Source organism: Apodemus sylvaticus, chromosome 17, assembly GCF_947179515.1.
Source record: "Apodemus sylvaticus chromosome 17, mApoSyl1.1, whole genome shotgun sequence".
Taxonomy (NCBI): domain Eukaryota; kingdom Metazoa; phylum Chordata; class Mammalia; order Rodentia; family Muridae; genus Apodemus; species Apodemus sylvaticus.
In genome coordinates, this window is record NC_067488.1 from 44,411,475 (window position 1) to 44,431,945 (window position 20,471).

The 20,471-nt window shown below is 45.9% G+C and overlaps 1 long non-coding RNA gene across 3 annotated transcripts; it reads left to right on the forward strand.

Moving 5' to 3' along the window:
- Positions 1-642: 642 nt before the first annotated feature.
- LOC127667287 (uncharacterized) lies at positions 643-19,096 on the forward strand. 3 transcript variants are annotated; one of them, XR_007973869.1, is made up of 4 exons: positions 643-1,107; positions 1,378-3,319; positions 16,900-16,979; positions 17,809-19,096. It is a non-coding gene; the product is annotated as an uncharacterized LOC127667287 (long non-coding RNA). The 3 variants fall into 3 exon arrangements; XR_007973870.1 differs by having other exon boundaries at positions 645-1,535; positions 1,923-3,319; XR_007973868.1 differs by having other exon boundaries at positions 643-3,319.
- The last annotated feature ends 1,375 nt before the right edge of the window (positions 19,097-20,471 follow it).

Genomic DNA, 20,471 nt, shown 5'->3' on the forward strand with positions numbered 1-20,471 from the left:
CCATGGTGATAATGGACTGAACCTCTGAACCTGTAAGCCAGTTCCAATTAAATGTTCTTCCTTTATAAGAGTTGCCTTGGTCATGGTCTCTCTTCACAGCAATAAAACCCCAAGGTACAGATGAACATCTGAAAGTGCTAGGGCTGGAGCCAGAGCTGCTATTAAAGCCTCAAATACTTGTGTTTGGTCTCAGTGTCCCCCCCACCCCCTACTCTTATGCTGGTGTATACAGGCCTTGCTATTTCTACAAACTCTGGTATTCAGGGGAAACAATAGCTAGCCACGCCTAGGAACTCAAGAAACTACACCTTAGTCTTTGGAGTTGAGATCTGAAGGATTGTAGCCGGACAGTGGCTTTACAGGCTTCACCTGAAAGGGGGAGTGGAAATAAAGAGGAGGGGACGAGAGAGGACGGAGCCAAGACAAAATTCTGCTCAAGGCTCAAAGTTTGATATTCAGCACAGCATATATAGAAGGAAAAACCACAAAACCCACCCCAGAACAGCAACGCGGGGTAGCAACAGCACAGCAGCCAATCCAATAAGTTTCCATTTCTTGCCAGCTCGTTATTTCCAGGACATCAAAGCTTGAAGCTGCAGCCAAGGCAGGTGTCTCTGCCTATTCGTATCAGATATGCCTCAATAAAGCCTATCGTTCAAGGTCTGTTTAGCCTGCCTATCATGGCAGATATTCAAGGTCTGCTTAGCCAAGGTCTGTTCAGCCTGCCTGGCGAATGTTCAAGGTCTGCTTGGCCTGGACAGGCTGGGGAGGCCACAAAGGACGGCAGCAATCCTCCTGTGAGACAGGCTCCTGTGCCTCCCCACAGCTGGTCGTCAAGATGTGTAGCCTCTGATGTACAAAGTTGGGCTTTCTTAGCTGACATTCTGTAGCCCAACTTTGTAACTCGTGCAGCAGTCCCTCAGAGGGATTTATTTAATAACTTATTTTAGTTTCAGAGACTAGGAGGAGGTATGGTAAGAGTAAATAAATAAATAGTATAAGAGTCTGGTCCCGGGACACCTCTGATGGAAGGGCAGGAGGTCGGCATGTTGTGTCTCATCAGACAAGATTAGAGAATTGTTGAATCCTTGGGGCAACCTGGTCCAGGTAAGTGGCCTGCTGTAACCTCCCTCTGGCCCTGTCCATGTGACAGCACAGATGGGTTGTCTCACCTCTGCCCATGGGAGGCTGAAGAGCGCAGCTGTCAGGTGCAAGGCAGAGCACACCTATTCCTCTGGAAGAACCAGACTCGTGAGAATCAGAGGTCCCAGGTTTCTTCGCAGGCAGGAGAAGTGTTCTGTAGGGTGACTGGCAGGCACCAGGATGCTGGTCTCTCTAAATTGCAGTGTGGACTGCAATGTCTCTTTGTGTTTCCAGGCTCACTGAGTATTGTTTGATCTGGATGCGGGTGGCTGAACTGGTTAGTTGAATGGTTATAGGAACTTGGTGTTGGGCCAGTTCTAGTTGGTTTCTGCCTATACCCCTGGAAATCTTTGTTGTGAGACGTTGACAACAACTGTATGCTTTAATTGGAGGTAAGACTTTCAGCTAGACATTTTTCTTCTGACAGGGGGCAGGACACCAAACTTTTGTGAGGTATGTGTAAGTTGAACTGCATCTCATTGTCAGAGAAGGTGATGGTGGCTTTCAGTTTATGTAAAAGGTCTTGTCTCTCAATTGGTTCTCTCTGTTGTAAAACACCTTTTGAGCTACCTCCAGCAACTGGATTCTATTTATACCTTTAAAATTTTTACTTATTAATAAGCTTTTTAGCAGCTGACTTTACCCCTTCTTAAAGAGACCTAGTGAAAATTATTTAAAATCTCTGTCTTAATTAGGGTTTCTATTGCTATGAAGAAACACCACGATCATGGCAACTCTTTAAAGGAAAACATTTAATTGGGGCTGGCTTATACTTTCAGAGGTCATCATAGTGGAGTGCAGGAAGACATGGTGCTGGAGAAGGAGCTGAGAGTTCTAGATCTTGATCCACAGGCAGCAGAAAGTGAACATCTGAGACCTCAAAGCCTAGCCACACACCCCAACCATGTCAACTATTCCATCAAGGCCGCACCTCCTAAAATACCACTCTCTATGGGCCTGTGGGAGCCAGTTTTATTCAAGCCACCACAGTTTCCTTGATCAGTGTTGGACAGAAGGGAAAGATTTGTTCTGTTGGGGGCTGCATTGTCCAGTAGTGAGTCTCCTGCCCAGCATGGGAGTGGTTTCTCTCTCTTTTTTTCAGAGAATGGAGAGACTTGGTTGAAAAGGAGACATAAATCATGTAAAAAAGGAGCAGAGCTTCCTCTTTGCTCCTTCCTTTGTCCTGCTAGAAGTGAAGCAGGCTGAATGTATATCAGGGAACAATCCCCCTTCCCCACCCCCACCCCATGCATTCTGCTTAAATGGCAGGGGGTCCTAGATGAGAGTCTTGACCTCTCCCCACCCCCACCCAGGGAGCATGAGCAGGAGGGGTGAGGGCTCTTTTGGTTTCTCTGGGTAACCTGGCAGAGCCAAAAGGATTCCAGTCCCCAACAAAAGGCACAGTTCTTAAGCTGGGGGTGGGGTGCGTGTCTCACAGCCACTGGTCAATACTGAGAAATAAAGCTGGCAGAAACACATTGAAAGGCAGACAGAGACACACACACACAGTAAGAGACACAATAAAGACAATGGGGTGGCCTCCGCACATTCCACACTCTTGAACAGACAGGAGGAATCCAGTGACATCTCACAGGGATCCTGGACACAAACACATCTGACCTTTCCCATATGTTCAAACAGAAGGCAGACTTACCCCCTTAAGTAACAGACCAGGCCACTTCCTAATTTGTTTGCTGTGACCTCCTCAGCCTATACAGGCTAAGCAGACCTTGAACATTCGCCACAACAGGCAAGCTAAACAGACTTTGAAAGTTTGCTACTTTATCGGCCTAAACAGAGACATCTATCTGCCTTGGCTGTAGCTGCGAATTTTGACTTACTGGAAATAGGGAGCTACCAAGAAATAAAAACCTATCAGATTGGCTGCTGTGCTGTTGTTAGCCTGAGTTACTGTTTTGGGGATGGGTTTTGTGGTTTTTCCCTTTATATACGCTGTACTAAATGTCAAACTTTGAGCTTTGGCCAGAACACAATCTTGGCTCTGTCTTCTCCCCTGTCCTTTCATTTCCAGCCCTCTTTTTAGGTGAACGCCGCTAGCTACCTACAGGTGGCGCCTGAATAGGGAACGTGGAAAAAAAAAAAAAAAACCAAACCGGAAGACTGAGAAATGCTGCTTTGGTTCGAGCGCTCCACGGAACCAAAGTAAAAGTAAAAGGTAATTCCAAGTACAGTAAGTAATCATATCCGCGGGTCAATGAGCTATTAAAAACTGTACTGCCGGGGGGGGGGGGGGGGGGGGGGAGGGGGAGGCGACAATTAGGCTGAGACAGCCTTACCCCAGCCACCTCACCTAGGACAGTGCAACACAATGGAACAGTGCAATAAAAACAAACATACAAACAAACAAAAATCGCTTTTGTTCGAAACCTAAAAGGGCAGCTTCAGGTGAGGGGAGCAGGTTTAAAAAAACAAACATTGGAAACATTCTTAGCTCAAGTAGACTCATGTTGCCCTTGGTTCCCAGAAGTAGGAATGGTAAATATACAAATTTGAAAAAAAAATTGAAATATGCTTAACAGATCGTTACACTATTCACGCGCCTGAAAAGGTCCTGGTAGATGCTTTTTCTTTGTGGGTTTTTATCACAGATGACCCTCGACACTCTGAGACTCAAAAAAAATTAAAAAATTAATTAGACAAGCTAAAGAAAAATTGGGGAAGTTTGAAAAAAAACGGTGCTAGGGAACAATTATCAATAGCTGTCACTATGCCTCCTCTCCCTTCTTGGACAAAATCCCCCCCCCCCCAAAAAAAAGGAGATAAAGATATGAGAGAGAAAATGGGTTTCAAAAAACCAGTTGTCCGCTGTCCAGGACACTTTGACAAAAGAGAAGGAAAATGAACATAAGCTATTTCAGAGCTCTCCTGGGGACAGGAGGAAGTCCGGAGCCGTCCTCCCTCCCCTCTGGCTCCTACTGGAAAAACCCTTTGCTCTGGTTCTGGGTCCGTAGGTAGGATATCTGGGTCCCTTTAGTGATACATCTCATTCTCTTTGAAGGGGGCTTAAAAGAGAGAGGGGGGTCTAAGGAGTGTGGCACGGCGGTGTGGGGAAAGGGGGTGCTTAGGCGGGCCCATGCCCAGGCACCTCTTCCCTCTGAGGAACCACACGCACACATAGAATAGAGATTATTCAGGGCAGGGGATGGGAGTTAATGGTATAGTGGAGGTAGAGAAAGGCAGAGAGACAGAGACAGACAGACAGAGAGTAGATAAGTGGAGGCCGGCCATGACCACGTGGAGAGAGGGGGGAGGGGAAGGGAGCCCAAGAGGGGCAGAGAGGTGAGAGTGTGATGAGAGAGAGGAGGGGCAAGTAGCCCCTTTTATAGTGGGCCAGGTCTATGGGGCAGGGCATACCTGGCTGTTGCCAGGTAAGTGTGGGGTGGAGCTTAAGACAGAATACCAACACTCTTCCCTCTCTGTCTATTGTCTGACCTTGGTGCATCATCAATATGTCCATGTCTGTCAATTTATATCTATTTTTGTTTCATTGTTTAAGTGATTGTTATACTATGTGTGTTTCATGGTTTTTTTTTTTTTTTTAAAGGTTAAAACTTTATCTGCTGGCTGCCCCTTGCCCCTTGATTTAGTTTTAGCTTGACCAGGAAAAGACAAAAAAAAAAAAGCAAAAAGTAAAGCAAAACAAAACAAAAACTGGTAAGTTACCCTACACAGTTAGCTGGGAGTCAAACAGACCTAGAGAAGCCCTGCTAGGGGCTGGTTGTCTACACAAGCCATTCTTAAAGGGGTCAACAGCTTCTCAGCTTCTATGGTGACAGAGCCAATGGCTGTTTTCCCTAGAAAAATCTCTGTGAGTGTGTTTATTGGCTTCAACAGGTGACAAGGTACTCTTCTCTTAAAATTACAACTAAAAAAAAAAATTAAAATTTTTGTCTGGTCTAAATATATAAGCTGTGTATAGCCACTTCATTTTTATTTCTGACTGGTTTTAAAAATATAAATATGTTCTACATGTCTTGATTATAGAATATTGGCTTATAAGTTATTGGATATGATTAAAAATTTGTAACATTGGTAACTTAAAGCTAATAACTCAGGGTTAGAGTCTTTCTAAACAGCATGTGACATGAGCCAACCCCAAAAAACAGGTCTCCAAAGATACTTCTAAATTGAGATAATATTTGTTATAATTCTTATCTTAAAAATTAGCTTTATAAGAGATAAGACTTAAAACAATGTCTCTTTAATGAGATATTAAAAGCTATACTGTCATACATTCATATATAAGAACTGACAGCCAAAATTTGTAACATAAAAGTAATATACTTGATATTGATTTTAGAAAAAATAGATTGAGCCAGGCAGTGGTGGTACAGCACTTGGGAGGCAGAGGCAGGTGATTTCTGAGTTTGAGGCCAGCCTGGTCTACAGAGTGAGTTCCAGGACAGCCAGGACTACACAGAGAAACCCTGTCTTGAAAAAACAAAAAACAAAACAAAACAAAAAAAATAGATTCTTTGCACTGTTAAAAAACTGGATTTTACTTTCCAAAATTATGGTTATGCTATAATATTACAAAAGAAACTTTAAAATATTGTTAAACTATATTCCATAAACAATAAACAATATTCCATTAACTACAGTTTGAAATTTGATCACAAGCTCAAGATTTTTAACTCACCCATATTTATAATTTAAAAAAATCAGACAAGTAGATATTTACAAAAGGTTATTAAAACTGAAAACTTATGAAGACATTACAACCTGGCTTACCTACTCCATCTGCCATTCCAAAATATACATACAAAATTATTATAGATTTAAAAGATTAGTTTTATACTATTCCTTTACTTCTTGCCTGTTACAAAAGGTTTACATTTAGTGTGTCTGCTTGTAATTTTAAATTACTCATAACAATATCATTAAAAAGTTTTGCCTTGGGGGCTGGCAAGATGGCTTAGTGGTTAAGAGCACTAACTGCTTTTCCGAAGGTCCTGAGTTCAAATCCCAGCAACCACATGGTGGCTCACAACTATCTGTAATGAGATTGGATACCCTCTTCTGGTATCTGAAGACAGCTACAGTGTACTTACATATAATAAGAAATAAATCTTTTTAAAAAATAGTTTTGCCTCAAAAAATGACCAATAGCCCTACATTATATCAAAAAAGTGTTCCTACTTCAATATAAGAGGTTAAGACTTTAAATCCTTCAGTGTATATTATTCATTATATAGATATTTTGAAAGACAATATGCTTTTCAATATTTGAGACATCAGTTGTATACTAAAAAAACTGACACAAAAAATTAAAATAAAAAAGATAGTTTACTTACTTTAAATGATTTTCAAAAACTGTTAAGAGATGTTAATGGGCTAAGACCTCACCTTTAACTTGCCACCAAGAAAATCCTAAAAATTCTGTTTAATATTTCTCAAGGGGAATACAAACCCTAATTCCCCTGGACAATTATCTGATAAGGGACAAATAACTTGATAAAAAAGAATAGAAAACACTATTAGCCAACCACAGATACATTATCTAGACTGTGATCAAGTGTTGGCCCTTTCACAGCAGTCCTTTGGCAAAAGAGACCATTAATGTAGATTCATCTCTCTTCATCTCCAAATAAAGTTTAAACACCATCTTAGAAAGCTGTTACTGTGTCAATACAAAATTATAAGACAAAAAATCACTAAAGTATTTTTAAAAAGAACCTGATAAAATATTATTCTTTATTCCAAACAACAATTAAATTGGTTGCTACAAAATACTGATATTTGGTCTATTACATATACAAACTTTTTAGACAAATTTGATAATCATTATCAAAAAGACAAATTATTAAAATTTGCCTCTGTACATACTTTTATGTTTCCTATAAATTTGCACATACAGCTGATAGAAAATGTGTTTACTATATTTACAGAGAGCTCATCTAATGAGAAGACACCATATATAATTAAATCACATATTTATTCTCTCGCGTTCCCCCTTCACAAATAATTAAATTATGTACTATAGCCACTATTTTTAAAATGTTAAAAAAAATCAAACTTTTAATGTGTATACTGATAGTCAATGAATAGCTCATGGTTTACAATTCCTTAAAACTGTTGCTTTTTTAGATACTACTAGTTCCCAAATTTTACAATTATTTATACAAATACAAATACAACTTAATTTAAGAAAATATACTATTCCTTACTTTATAAGATATTTAAGGGCTCATACTAGGTTGCCTAGACCCCTTAGCAAGGGCAATGCCACAACAGGTTTACATACCAGACAGATTATAGACTTTACACAAAAACAATTAGCCAAACAATCTCATTCTTTACATCATCAAAATAGTAACAGTTTGAGACAATTTGATATCAATTTCTAGAAAATGAACACATCAAATTATAAAGACTTGTCCTCAGTGTCCTCAGTTTCTTCATATACCACAAAATAGTGTTAATCCTCATACCTAATCAATTATAACAAATAGATGCTCCTCATATTTCTGATTTTAAAAAAAATTAAAAATATACATGTGACTATTGATACCTTCTCAGGCTTTCTAGTTACAACTGCTTTAACAGATAAAACAACTAAAAATAAAATCAGTCATTGCATAAGTGTTTTTCTATACTTGGTGTTCCAAATCAGATTAAGACAGATAATAAAACTATTGCAGTCAAACATTTGGGATGTTTTATTAACAATTTAACACTACCCACATTACTGAGATTCCTTATAATCCTCAAAGACAAGGTATCATAAGACAGGCCCATAAAACTTGAAAACAATATCTTCTTAAAATAAAAAAGAGAAAAGTATATCCCTGTACACCACAAAATTATTTAACTTTTTTTTTATTATAAAATTTAGATGCCAAGGAACTCTTTGAGTGTCTATGGCACCCTAAAACTAGGAATACGTATGCCTATAAATGGAAAAATGGAAGGACATACTGACGTATGACATGATCCTGATCAGGTATTAATATGAGGAAGAAGACATGTTTGTGTTTTTTCTACGAGATGCTGCTAGCTGGAGCATGCTAGCTGCCAGAGTGGTTAGAAAGACCTGCTAATGCTGGGATAAAGAATGATACTGATCGTGAGCTGCAGACTGCCCTGACAATGATGACAGGGAAGCTGTGTCGGGCCTATGTCCCTGATCCTCCCCTTGTACTGCCAACGGTATGGGAAGGCTCAGAAGTTGTAACAGTAAACAACACTAAGTTAATGGATATGACTGCTGGGGAAAAAAAATTTCACTATCAGTAGAGAAATTAATTACCAAGGATTGGGAACTGGTGTCTCCATGTGCTTTTCTTTTTCTTTTTCTTTTTCTTTTTCTTTTTCTCTTTCTCTTTCTTTCTTTTTTTTGTTTTTTTGTTTTTTTGTTTTTTTTTTCCTAGACAGGGTTTCCCTGTGTAGCCCTGGCTGTCCTGGAACTCACTCTGTAGACCAGGCTGGTCTCGAACTCAGAAATCTACCTGCCTCTGCCTCCCAAGTGCTGGGATTAAAGGTGTCCGCCACTACCGCCAAAAAGCAGAACGCTACTGGATGTCTGAGAATATCTCCTACTATACTGCAAGGGAAAGATCTTGACTCATACAAACGACGGTTTGAATGGCATTTGAGTAACTTTACCACTGGCCTAGAGGCTGAGGGATACCAGGCACTGCAGCATTTTCCATACTGTGGGATGAGGGAATGCACAAATATCACAATTTTCTAAAAAAGATGTGTGGGGAAAAGCCTGTGCTTTATCAGCCTCATGGGAATGCCATCAAGATGGCAGACTGGTTGGAATATAGGGGAGTGGCTAGTATGACTAATGATGCTACTGGCTCTCCGTCTCCACCTATCCTCTCCTCATCAGCTTTGTCTGCTGGACTCTGGTGGGCTCACACAGGCTATCAAAGATACGTATAGCAGTTGGATACTGTCTTGGATGATGTGAGTGCTCAGCCTAAAAGATCAAGTCCAGCTTGGATGAAAAGGCCTGTGGCCACATGTGTTCACATGCCTTAGTGGGAAATATTAGCATTAGTCTACATCCTAAAAATAAGTCTTTTGATGTGTCTTGTGTTGGCTGTAATTTGACTAATTGTGTTTTAAAAGCCTATTCTAAAACATTTTGTAATGATTTTACAACAACCTGCTTTTGTGATGGTTCCTGTAAATATTACTGAATATTGGTTTGCTGATAAGGGTTTACAGGTAATTAAAGAGTTAACAAGGGCGTTGGCCAGGCATAAAGGCGTGATTGGTTTATTATAACAGGTGTTGTAGCTTTGGCTAGCCCTCCTTTCAGGTAATTCCCTACTTAACCCATACACCGCTGGAGGGCTACAGTTCCCTCTTGAGGAGCAGATGCCAGAGCTCTCCCAAGGCAGCAATGATGAACAGGGCGTCCTGGGACCTAGACCATCTCAGGCCGTGCACCTCCTCAGAGCTCCTTGACCACTGCATTCTCCCCAGCTCTGAGATCACTTGAGGACCTGCCCCTGCCCTCACCCCTGTGTCTCAGGGTCTGGTTTCTGGGCATCTCTGTGGGACCTCCGGAAATGTTGTGGGTTATCCAGCAGAGAAGTCTGCCCAGACATGAGCTCAAGCCACCAAAGTTTTTATTAGCTCGACAAAGACTACACTGGGTGTTCAGGATCCCAGTGTAGCACAGAGCCTTTTTCAGGGTTTTTTAAGCACAAAAAACCATATTCTGGGTTGGCATACTTGAGTTAACAAAACAGTTCACCAGAAGCACAACTACAGAAGCCATAAAGCAAGGATGATACATTTCGGGATTTCCCACAAGTATGGCCTTTGATGAGTTAGGCCTTGGGTGTCGTTTTGGCAGGTGGGTGATGGCTATGTGCTGAACTGTCTGTCCTGAATGGCACTGCCACCATAGAGTCAGTTGTTCTAAGGTCTGGGGCCTACTAAGATCTGGGAGCCTGGGTACAGAAGGGCTCTCAGAACCTCGTATATGTGATTCTGGGATTAACTAGCCCTCCTGCCTCAGAGAGGTTTGGGGTGAGATGGAGCCCCCTGCACTCCTAACCCACCCAGAGGGCCAGCTCTAATCAGTCGGGTTGGATAGCTTATGCTGAGTGTGCCCTAATTCTCTAACCGAACAAACCCAACAGAGGCATTTTCTACTACCCTGCATTTAAGAATGTAAACCTAAGTCCAAGCCTGGAGGTTCTGCCTTAGCATCTGAGTGTGAAGGCCAGGATCTCCAGGCCCACTAGGCTGAAACACCTCCTCCACATAGTGCAGACTTGATCAGGGAAAACTACTCAACATTTGTCCCCAGAATGCCTCATGTGCATGCATCTATGTTGCGGGGGTGTGTGGGGATGGTCCTCATACTCTAACTATAGGGATCACAAGTGCCTGCTATGATAACTAAAGAAACTTCATTTTGTGCTAGAAACCCAATTTGGAACCTAATTTCTGGTTGTCTCGGACTCAAGTTCCTGGAAGATAAGTCTCCCCAACCTTGACACTCCCCTCCGCCAAGAAATGTACAGCCATGACCATCTATCTGCTTGTTATGATATGACTAACTGCTGGTTTGGTTTTCTAACTTGCTTATGCAGACATTCAAGGACTATTTTGAGACCACCTTCATCATGTAATCTTGGCATAACAAAGCAGATCTTGTGTTTTCTGCCCTTAAAACCTCTTCATTCTGCACCCACTTCTGGGCAACACGTCTCTGATTTTGGGTTAGAGACTGTGGCCCTGCTAGCAGCCTTAAATTTTTGCTTAATTATCTGAATTAAGTCTAGAGAGTCTTTTCCCACAGCCTCTATAACAGCTGACAGTGGCTCAGTCACTACGGAACAGCACTTTCCAGCGTTCTGAGGTTGGCGCTGGTTACAAAAATCTATTTGCAGCGAGAATTTTTAACAACCTCATGCGAGGACACACCCCTGACAATCTGCAAGACTGGGTAAGGTTAACTGCATCTTGTGGCATAGTGTGTGGTCGTGGTTAGGGCCAATTCCAATGACGCCGCTATGACATCCTCCGAGGCCTCAGTACTCGGGCTCTCACACTTCTGCCTCCCGCAGAAACGAGGGCCTCTGCCGGGCTTTTCGGCTAATTTGAAAACAGATTGTCCAGACCCGATTGTGTTGGACCGTTGGGCACCCTCTGCTGGAAAGCTACAAGGCTTAAAGGCTACCGAGGCGTGGTCCTCCGGGGTCCAGAGAGGCCCGGAATTAGGGGCGGGGCCGCCAAGAGGCGGGGCACTTCCCGCCGGCATGCGCGGGCTGCCTCCTCCCTTTTACAAGGTGAGAGGGGTCGGCCCTCCCAGTGGTCCCAGCCCAGACCCTTCGTTTCTTTCGTGTAGGTTCCTGCCTGTCTCCCCTGCAGTGACTTCGGTCACCCCCAGCCCGGCTCCTCTGAGTGGTTTCAACCTAGGGGACCCAATAGGGCCGCCCCACAGTGTCCGCCCCGCGCCTGCACCCAGTGTCTCGGCCTCTCAGCGGGTGCATTGCGCCCCATGTCATCCTCTTTCCCCCTTGTCACTTTGTAGAAGAAAACCAGGCTCTCTCTTTGGGCTTCATCTATTTAATGGCAAACCAAGTTAAGGAAAAATGCCCTCCCCTTTTTTATTTTTCTCATGTCTCGTGCAGTTCAGGCTGGCCTCGGACTTGCTGTGTAAACAAGGATGCCCTTGAATTTTATTATTTTGCAGCCTCCACATCCTGTTAGGATTAGAGGTATGCTCCACTACACCCAGTTTTTGTGGTGTTGGGGATTGGGCCAAGGCGTGAGGCATGCTAAGCAAGCAATTGAACCAACTGAGCCTCATCCCCAGACTGGAAATATGTCTTTGACACACACACACACACACCAACCGAGCCCCATACCCAGCCTGGAAATCTGCCTTTGATACACACACACACACACACACACATACACAAAACCCACTTGGGTGGTGCTGTGGAAAATCTGTGCTTGGGGATAGCAACCTCAGACTCTTCAGATCTGAGGAAAAGGTTTTCCCTCTGGAAATGTATCCCTTCTGGTTTTCATGAAGTAACCCCTCCAAAAATAAGATTTAGAATCCTGACGCCTCACACTGTCCGGAGTCAGAGCCCCAATTGTTGTGCAGGAATATTTGCTGTTAGAATAAGCATTCTTTTCTCTGCAGGCTATATTGGGAAGACCATTTAGGATACTGTACTGAGAGGCTACTGATGGGGCTCAGCTGGTTGAATTGCTTGCTTAGCATTTGGGGCCACTCTGCCTTGCTGGGGAGGCTGCCAGGAATCATGACGGTTTCACACTGAATAAACATTCAGGCCCTTGCACTGTGTGCCCTGTAGCTCCTCAGGAGGTCACCTGGCTTTTCTTGGCAACCTTCTCTTGCTAAGAGAAGCTAAGGATCACATAGGACAGCTCAGGAGCTGACATGTTCAACAACAATCTATTCCCACCATCCACCTTGGTTTTCATTCCCCTCAGGTCCCAGGTGCCTCCTTGAGCAGGGCTCAGGAAGATGGCCGCACTAGAGGATGTTGAAGAGTCCCTTTCTGTCTTATCACTCAACAGTCATCACCAGGGACACCTGGAGACCAGCACCATGATACACTCCAAGGGCACGATATTTGCTCCAGACTGCTGTGCCCCTCTGCCCCACTTCTACCCCATGAGACTGATCTGACCTGTGTTTGCCAGCTGAGGAAGGGAGTGTTCACTTAGATAGCTCATTCAGCACTGAGGCCTCTGGGAAGAGCCCTGAGGGAGTGGTGGAAGTTGGCAGTGGTAGAGGCCACCTGACTGACACCAGGGAAAAGCACCCTGGGTATGTTTTTTCCTCAATGTCTTAGGGTTTCTATTCCTGCACAAAACATCATGACCAAGAAGCAAGTTGGAGAGGAAAGGGTTTACTCAGCTTACACATTCACACTGCTGTTCATCACTAAAGGAAGTCGGGACTGGAACTCACACAGGACAGGAAGCAGGAGCTGATGCAGAGGCCATGGAGGGATGTTCCTTACTGGTGTTCTAATAGAACACAAGACTACCAGCCCAGGGATGGCACCACCCACAATGGGCTCTCTCCCCTTGATCACTAATTGAGAAAATGCCTTACAGCTGGATCTCATGGAGGCATTTCCTCAAGGGAGGCTCCTTTCTCTGTGATAACTCCAGCTTGTATCAAGTTGACATTCAAAACCAGCCAGTACAATTGACCCCTTGTCAACTTGACACACAAACACATCACTATTAAGCCTCAACCCTTACTTTCTTATTCATCCCCAAGATCTAAATAACTTTGAGTCCCACAGTCTTCACAAATTCTTACATAGTAAAATTTTAATCCCTTTAAAGTACCTAATTCCATTCAAAATTCAAAGTCATTTTACAATTCAAAGTCTCTTAACTGTGGGCTCCACTAAAATACTTTGTTCCTTCAAGAGGAAAAAATATCAGGGCATAGTCAAAATCAAAATCAAAATCAAATTCTAACCATCCAATGTCTGGGATCCACTCACAATCTTCTAGGCTCCTCCAAGGGCTTGGGTCACTTCTCCAGCTCTGCTCTTTGTAGCACACACCTTGTCTTCTAGGCTCCAGCTGCCTTTACTCCACTGCTGCTGCTGTTCTTGGTGGTCATTCATGGGACTGGCATCTCCAAAACACTGCTGACTTCCACTGCAACTAGGCTTCACCAATAGCCTCTCATAGGCTCTCTTCATGATGCCAAGCCTCAACTCCTTTGTATGACCCCTTCAGTCCTGGGCTGTCAACCACAACAGGCTACACCTTCACCAGTGGCCTTGGTGGCCTCTCACAGTGCCAAGCCTCAGCTGTTCTTCATGACCCCTTCATGCCTTCAAAACCAGTACCACCTGGGTGACTCTTACACATTACCAAGTCCAGCCACAGCACAGGGTACAACCTTGGCTATCTCTGGAACACAGCCTTTTGTGCTCTCAGGAAACACTTCCAGAAGATTTCACCTCAATTATGTTGATCTCTTCTTAATCACTACTAAATTCTTAGCTCCAGCTAACTAGCATCAATAGTCCCAGTAATGGAAAGGTTTTGTTTTAGTAGTTCTGATACCTTGTTAATCACAGCTGATTCTTCAGCCCCAGCTAACCAAAACCACAGAATCTTCACATTTAAACGTAACAATGTCTCTGATAAGAGTTTTTCATCTTCCCTCTGAAATTTCACAAGCCAGGCCTCCATCATTTGCACTGTTCTCAACATTGTCTTCCAAGCTCCTACAGAACATCCCACAGAGCTCTTAACACACACTGGCACTTATAGCTCAAAGCTCCAAAGTCCTTCCACAGTCTTCCCCAAAACATGGTCATGGTCAAAGGAATATCTCACTATGCTGGTACCAATTTGTTTCTATTCCTGCACAAACATCATGACCAAGAAGCAAGTTGAGGAGGAAAGGGTTTATTCAGCTTATATTTCCACACTGTTGTTCATCACTAAAGGAAGTCAGGACTGGAACTCACACAGGACAGGAAGCAGGAGCTGATGTAGAGGCCATGGAGAGTTGTTACTTACTGTCTTTCTTATAGAACCCAAGAGTACCAGCCCAGGGATGGTACCACCCACAATGGGCCCTCCCCCCTTGATCCCTAATTGAGAAAATACCTTACAGCTGGATCTCGTGGAGGTATTTCCTCAAGGGAGGCTCCTTTCTCTGTGATAGCTCCAGCTTGTGTCAAGTTGACACACAAAACCAGCCAGTACACTCAATGTAAAAAGAAAAAGTGGCCTCAGAATGGGCCCAGTTTTAGGAAGAGAAGATCTCCCATGGACAGCACATCCTAGACCAGGACAAGAGGCAGCATTCTTCCAGGTTAATTTGGGTGTACTTGCCTCATGGCTTGCGGGGACAGAGCTGTCATCCTGGCTTCACTCCAGTGGGGTGGTCTCGTCAGTCAACTGATAAAGTTGAAGTATTAGGAGTCCTGACTCTGTCATGCCACTGATCACACCTCAGGTCCAGAGGCGTAATCCCTGAGGCACACAGAAGCTTCACTGTTCTCTCGCGATGCCAGTGAGGAGAAGATCCCACATAGGACCAGCTCTGTCTGAGGGCCCAGACATCTCCTAGCTGACAGAGTGAAGCTGAGCTTCTTGGAAGGCAGCTGTGCCCCGTGCCAGGCTCTTAGGTGATGCCAAAGGGCAGCCATAGCTTATGGATGGACATTCACAGATAAGGACAGAGAGATCTCACTTCCCTGGGGAACCACGGGGGGTCAACCTGAGACCATGTAGGGACCCCAAGCCCTTTCCTGTTTGCTGCCTGGCTCCAGGACCCTTCTGCCTATTCCTAGAACAATTCTTAAACAGGGCCTGACAGCATTATGCTGTTCCTGTGAACAAGTAAACGAAGTGGGTTCTGGGCTAAGGGGTAGCTGTCGATGGCAGGGACTTTACCAAGTCATAGTGGATCTTGGGAAGGCGCTGAGTGTCTGGAGGTAGATGAGGGAAAGGCCATCACCCCTTGCACAGATATACAGGTGACAGGTGGTCTCTAGCCTGCTTCCTAGCTACCAGCAGGAAGGAGGGGCTATTCTACTTTCAAAGGCCCATGGATTCCATTTTTGTTTGTCTTCTTTTGGTTTTTGTTTTTTGTTTGTTTGTTTTGTTTTGTTTTGTTTTGTTTTTTGGGATAGGGTCTCACAGCATTGTCTCCCTGCCTTAGGCACCTGAGTCTCTAGGATTACCGTGTGTCACACCACTTGGACTCATTCTGCACATTCTTTACCAGAGAAGACCCAATGTTTTGAAACCTGCCTGCAGTTCTGTCAGGACTTCTTGGAACCTTGAGCTCTCAAAGAGACCCATCCAGAATATCTAGGTCCCAGGCACCTGCAAAGCAAACCTTTTTTTTGGGGGGGGGGGTTGTTTGTTTGGTTGGTTTTTTTGTTGTTGTTTTGTTATTTTTGTTTTGTTTTGTTTTTTATTTTGGTTTTGTTTTTTTTCCGAGACAGGGTTTCTCTGTATAGTCCTGGCTGTCCTGGAACTCACTCTGTAGATTAGGCTGGCCTCGAACTCAGAACTCCACCTGCCTCTGCCTCCCAGAGTGCTGGGATTACAGGCGTGCGCCACCACTGCCTGGCTCAAAGCAAACCTTTTACAGTCACTTCAGGGTCCTTTGGGAGTAGCAGGAGGTGAAGACAAGCGTAAGGAAAGGACACACAGGGTCCCTATGTCAGGGACCTACAGGAAAGGCTCCAAGCCACAGTCAGGTCCACCCTGGCAAACCTACGAGCAGAAGGCCAGTCTCGGCTGTATGGGATAAAGTGGCTCTTCTAGGGTCTCTCTGCCCTTGCAGACACAGATCAGGAGCCGGCTGGCTTGTGATGCCAAGAATTGAGAAGATGGGACCATGGGGCAGCTGCAGGGCTGAGGGCAAAGGGCAAGGATGTGTGGGAAGGGAGCAAGACCAGAGTCAGCCTGGCATCAGCCAGCATGGGGCAGGCACGAGAGCTGTCCGGGCAGCTGGCATTGTGCTTGCCTACAGAACTAAGGGAGAATGAGCTCCAGGCCAGGACCTCAGGAGGGTTTACTTGGTGGGCAAGCCACGGCAGTGGCACCTTATCCATCTCTGGGGGCATAAGGAGATGCTGGGTGGGTAAGAAATGTACTGCGTGTCAGGGTCTTGGCCCCAGAGCCTTGGAGTCTTACCTTCAGGAAGGAGGGAAGGGGTGGGGTGCTGCCCTCTGGAGAGTAGGGCAGGAGCCTCAGTCCCTCACCTCCAGGCCCTCCCTGTTCCAGCCCTGAGGTGACTTCCCAGACAGCAGACTCTGACCTCCAAGACATAGAGGAAGTAGAGATCACCAGAGACACCTGGCTTGGTGAGTGAGCAGCCTGTCTCTCCTCAGCAGCCTTGGGAGCCCCCAACTGGATGCACTTCTCTGGATGTGCTAAGAGCCAGGCCATTCTGCCTGAGTCGGGGCTTGAGCCTAGCTTCAAAGCCTAGCTACCCGATTTTGTCTACTCATAGATGCTGGGTGGGCAGGGGATTGACTGTGACCGTGACCGAGGCCGTAGCTGGTCCCTGTGGAACTGTGGATCGGGCCTAGCCCCGTCCAGAGCTGATCTCTGTCAGGGCAGGCTTCAGGCATTCTTGACACCTGACTTTCATGGGATAAGATGAGTATCTTCGCAGCCATCTCAGCTTGAAGGACCACTTTCGAGAGTTCTCGCAGTTCCAGGTCCTTGCTAACTCTTTTTTACTTATTGATTTTTTTTTTTTTTTTTTGATTTTTGGTTATTTTTCGAGACAGGGTTTCTCTGTCTAGCCCTGGCTGTCCTGGAACTCACTCTGTAGACCAGGCTGGCCTCGAACTCAGAAATCCGCCTGCCTCTGCCTCCCAGAGTGCTAGGATTACAGGCGTGCGCCACCACCACCCGGCTCCTTGCTAACTCTTAATAGCAGCCTGTACTTCCTTTTCCCAGCTAAGAGAGGTATCACAGGACTATCGAGGCTCCTACAGGAGCTCAGGGCCTCCAGCAGACAGGGCTTGGCTGTTTGTGGCACACCCCTCTCCTCACCTTACACACCCACTCTCCCCAACCCAGCCGCTCCACCCCTCTGAAGAGTGCCCATTCAGCCTTTCCCTGGGCTCCTGGAGTGCCACAGTAGGGGTGAGACTGGGAACTGTCTGACACTTCTCCTTTCAGACTCTGAGTGGGAACCTGATAAGACTCCAGCCTCTCTCAACTCCTGCAGTCTTGGAGACAGGCTGGCCTCAGATGGAAGGGCACTGAGGGGCCTCTTGAAGAGCCTTCCCGTCGTGTCTAAGTGTGGAGACAGCATTGGCCAGGAATGTAGTGTAGAGCAGCCAGCCGGCTTGCCTCCAGGAGCCATGCCCTGCTCTCAGAAAAGAGACACTTGGCACACTTGGTACTCTGGCCCCAGGGGGTCCCAGGGACAGAGGGGTAGCGCCAAGAAGACTGCTGAACTGGGCAGTTGTTTGGATCAACACCAGCAGGCCCACAGGGCACCAAGGCACACCGCTGTGAGGCCTGTGGTAAGAGCTTCAGGTACAACTCTCTTCTGCTAAAGCACCAGCGCATCCACACCGGGGAGAAGCCCTACGCCTGCCATGAGTGCGGCAAGCACTTCCGGAGCTGGTGGGGCTTCACGCAGCACCAGCGCATCCACACTGGCCTACGAATGTGGCCAGGGTGGCCACGCCTTCAGCTAGAACTCCAACCTGGTGCACCACCAGAGGCTGCACACCAGGGGGAAAGCCTTATGTCTGCAGCCAGTGCGGCAAGGCCTTCACCTGGAGCTCTGTCCTCATAGGACACCAGCGCATCCACACCGTCAGGAAGCCCTACAGGTGCGAAGACTGTGGCAAGGCCTTCCGAGGACAGTTGCACTTCTTCCGGCACTTACGGACCCACACCGGGGAGAAGCCCTTTGCCTGCGGCACCTGTGGCAAAGCTTTTGGCCAGAGCTATCAGCTCATCCAGCACCAGAGGCTGCACTACCACAAGGAGCACTCACCCCAGTAAAGTTTGGGTAAACCTGCTCCTCCTGAGTAAGACTGGGATGCTTTAGAGGTGCACAGCAGGGCGTGTCCATGTCCAGGTGCGATGGCTAATGAAACTCCATTTTATGGTAGGTATTCAACTTGGAACCCACTAGCCATTTCTCTCTGACTCCAGTTCCCAGAAGAGCCCAGTAACCCTGACTCAGTGACTCCTACCCAAAAATGGATAGCCATTACCATCTACCTGTTATGACATGACTGCCTGCTTTGTTGGCTTCTGTAACCTGCTTATGCAGACATTCAAGGCCTGTTTCAAGGTCGCCCTGACTCCCTGACCTTGGCAGAGCAGCACTGCTTAAGCAGCACAGCTCCTGGCCTGCTTACGCAGACACTCAATGTGGGTTTCACCATTACAAATCATTCCCTCACCCCTCGCACAGCAGTCTCTAGTTTGGCTCAGAGACTGGAGTTCCGCTATCAGTTTCAATAAATTTATAACTAATAAATTGAGTCTGTGGTCTTTTCCTGGAGTTCTTGGATTTGGTTTTTTTTTGAGACAGGGTTTCTCTGTATAGCCTTGGCTGTCCTGGAACTCACTCTGTAGACCAGGCTGGCCTCAAACTCAGAAATCCGCCTGCCTCTGCTTCCCAGAGTGCTGGGATTACAGGTGTGTGCCACCACCGCCCGGCAGTTCTTGAACTCTGTAACATTTGGGGATACCTGGGAGCCCCCATACACAGGGTCAGGGGGTTCAGGATAGGTCCGAAGCTGGGTGTGGCCTGGGAAAGCCTGATATCAAGGTACCACAAATTAAAAAAGTCACTAGTCAGTGACAGTTCCTAGATGGGGAACCCCGGATTAACAGTCACAGATTTGTAAGCAGAACAAACATAAAACTTACTGGCCAACGCGTATTTGAAACCCAGAGAAATTGGTCAGTTGTTCTGGGTAGATAAGGGTGAGGACAGGCATGGTCATAGACCCAGTCTCCAGGGACAGAGTGGGGGACAGCCTGCTGTCCCCCGGTTCTAGCATATGAGTGAAGAGGGCCACCACATGTCTGTGTTTGTCTGGAGTCCATGGACTGTGTAGATGTTTTGTTCGGTAGGTCTGTGTTTCCCCATATGCTTCTGAGTTTTGTTGCAGCTTGGGAAACAGCCTTACAGATGCTGCCCCGCCCCTCCCCTCAGCTCATTCCTGGAGCTGGTTGTTGCCCAGTTCCCCTCAGGAGCTTGCCCTGTCTCTCTCTTCACTTCCTCCTGCACCTTACTCTGCCTAGAACCATGGCTAACTACTTGTCTCTCCTCACCTTGTCTGAGGAGCTGCCTGCTCTGGCTCTGGCTCTAGCTGGCTCGCAGGAGCCTGCTGTCTAAGTTCCAGGGCTGCCTCAGAACCCTCTTGTTTGCCGTCTTTTTCTCTAGCTCTGCTTCTGAAGGATACCTTTTCCCTGCTTGTTTTCTCTCTTAGCTGGCTCCTGTCTCTGCCCATGGAGGCCTGGCTACTGCCACCCCCACCCCAGCTAAGCCCCATCCCACCCCATGTCCAGCAGAGCCCGTACAGGCACCATAAGGCCTCTATTCTTCCACCAGCTGCTTGCCCGCCATGCCTGTGGCCCACACCCAGAATGTCTTATCTCTGAGCTTTCTTTGTTCTCTGCCTGCTCTGCTCACCAGATTTGGTTTTCCAGGGATTCAGGGGTCTTTGTGGTATGGATAATATTGAAATATTCTATGCTGTCCTACTGTATTAAAAACCTGGCTCCAGGGTTGCGTTATGCCCACTTACCTAACCCAAGCTCGCTTGTTTGAAAGTTTTCCCCAGAATCTCTGTATTGGGTCAGGCAGG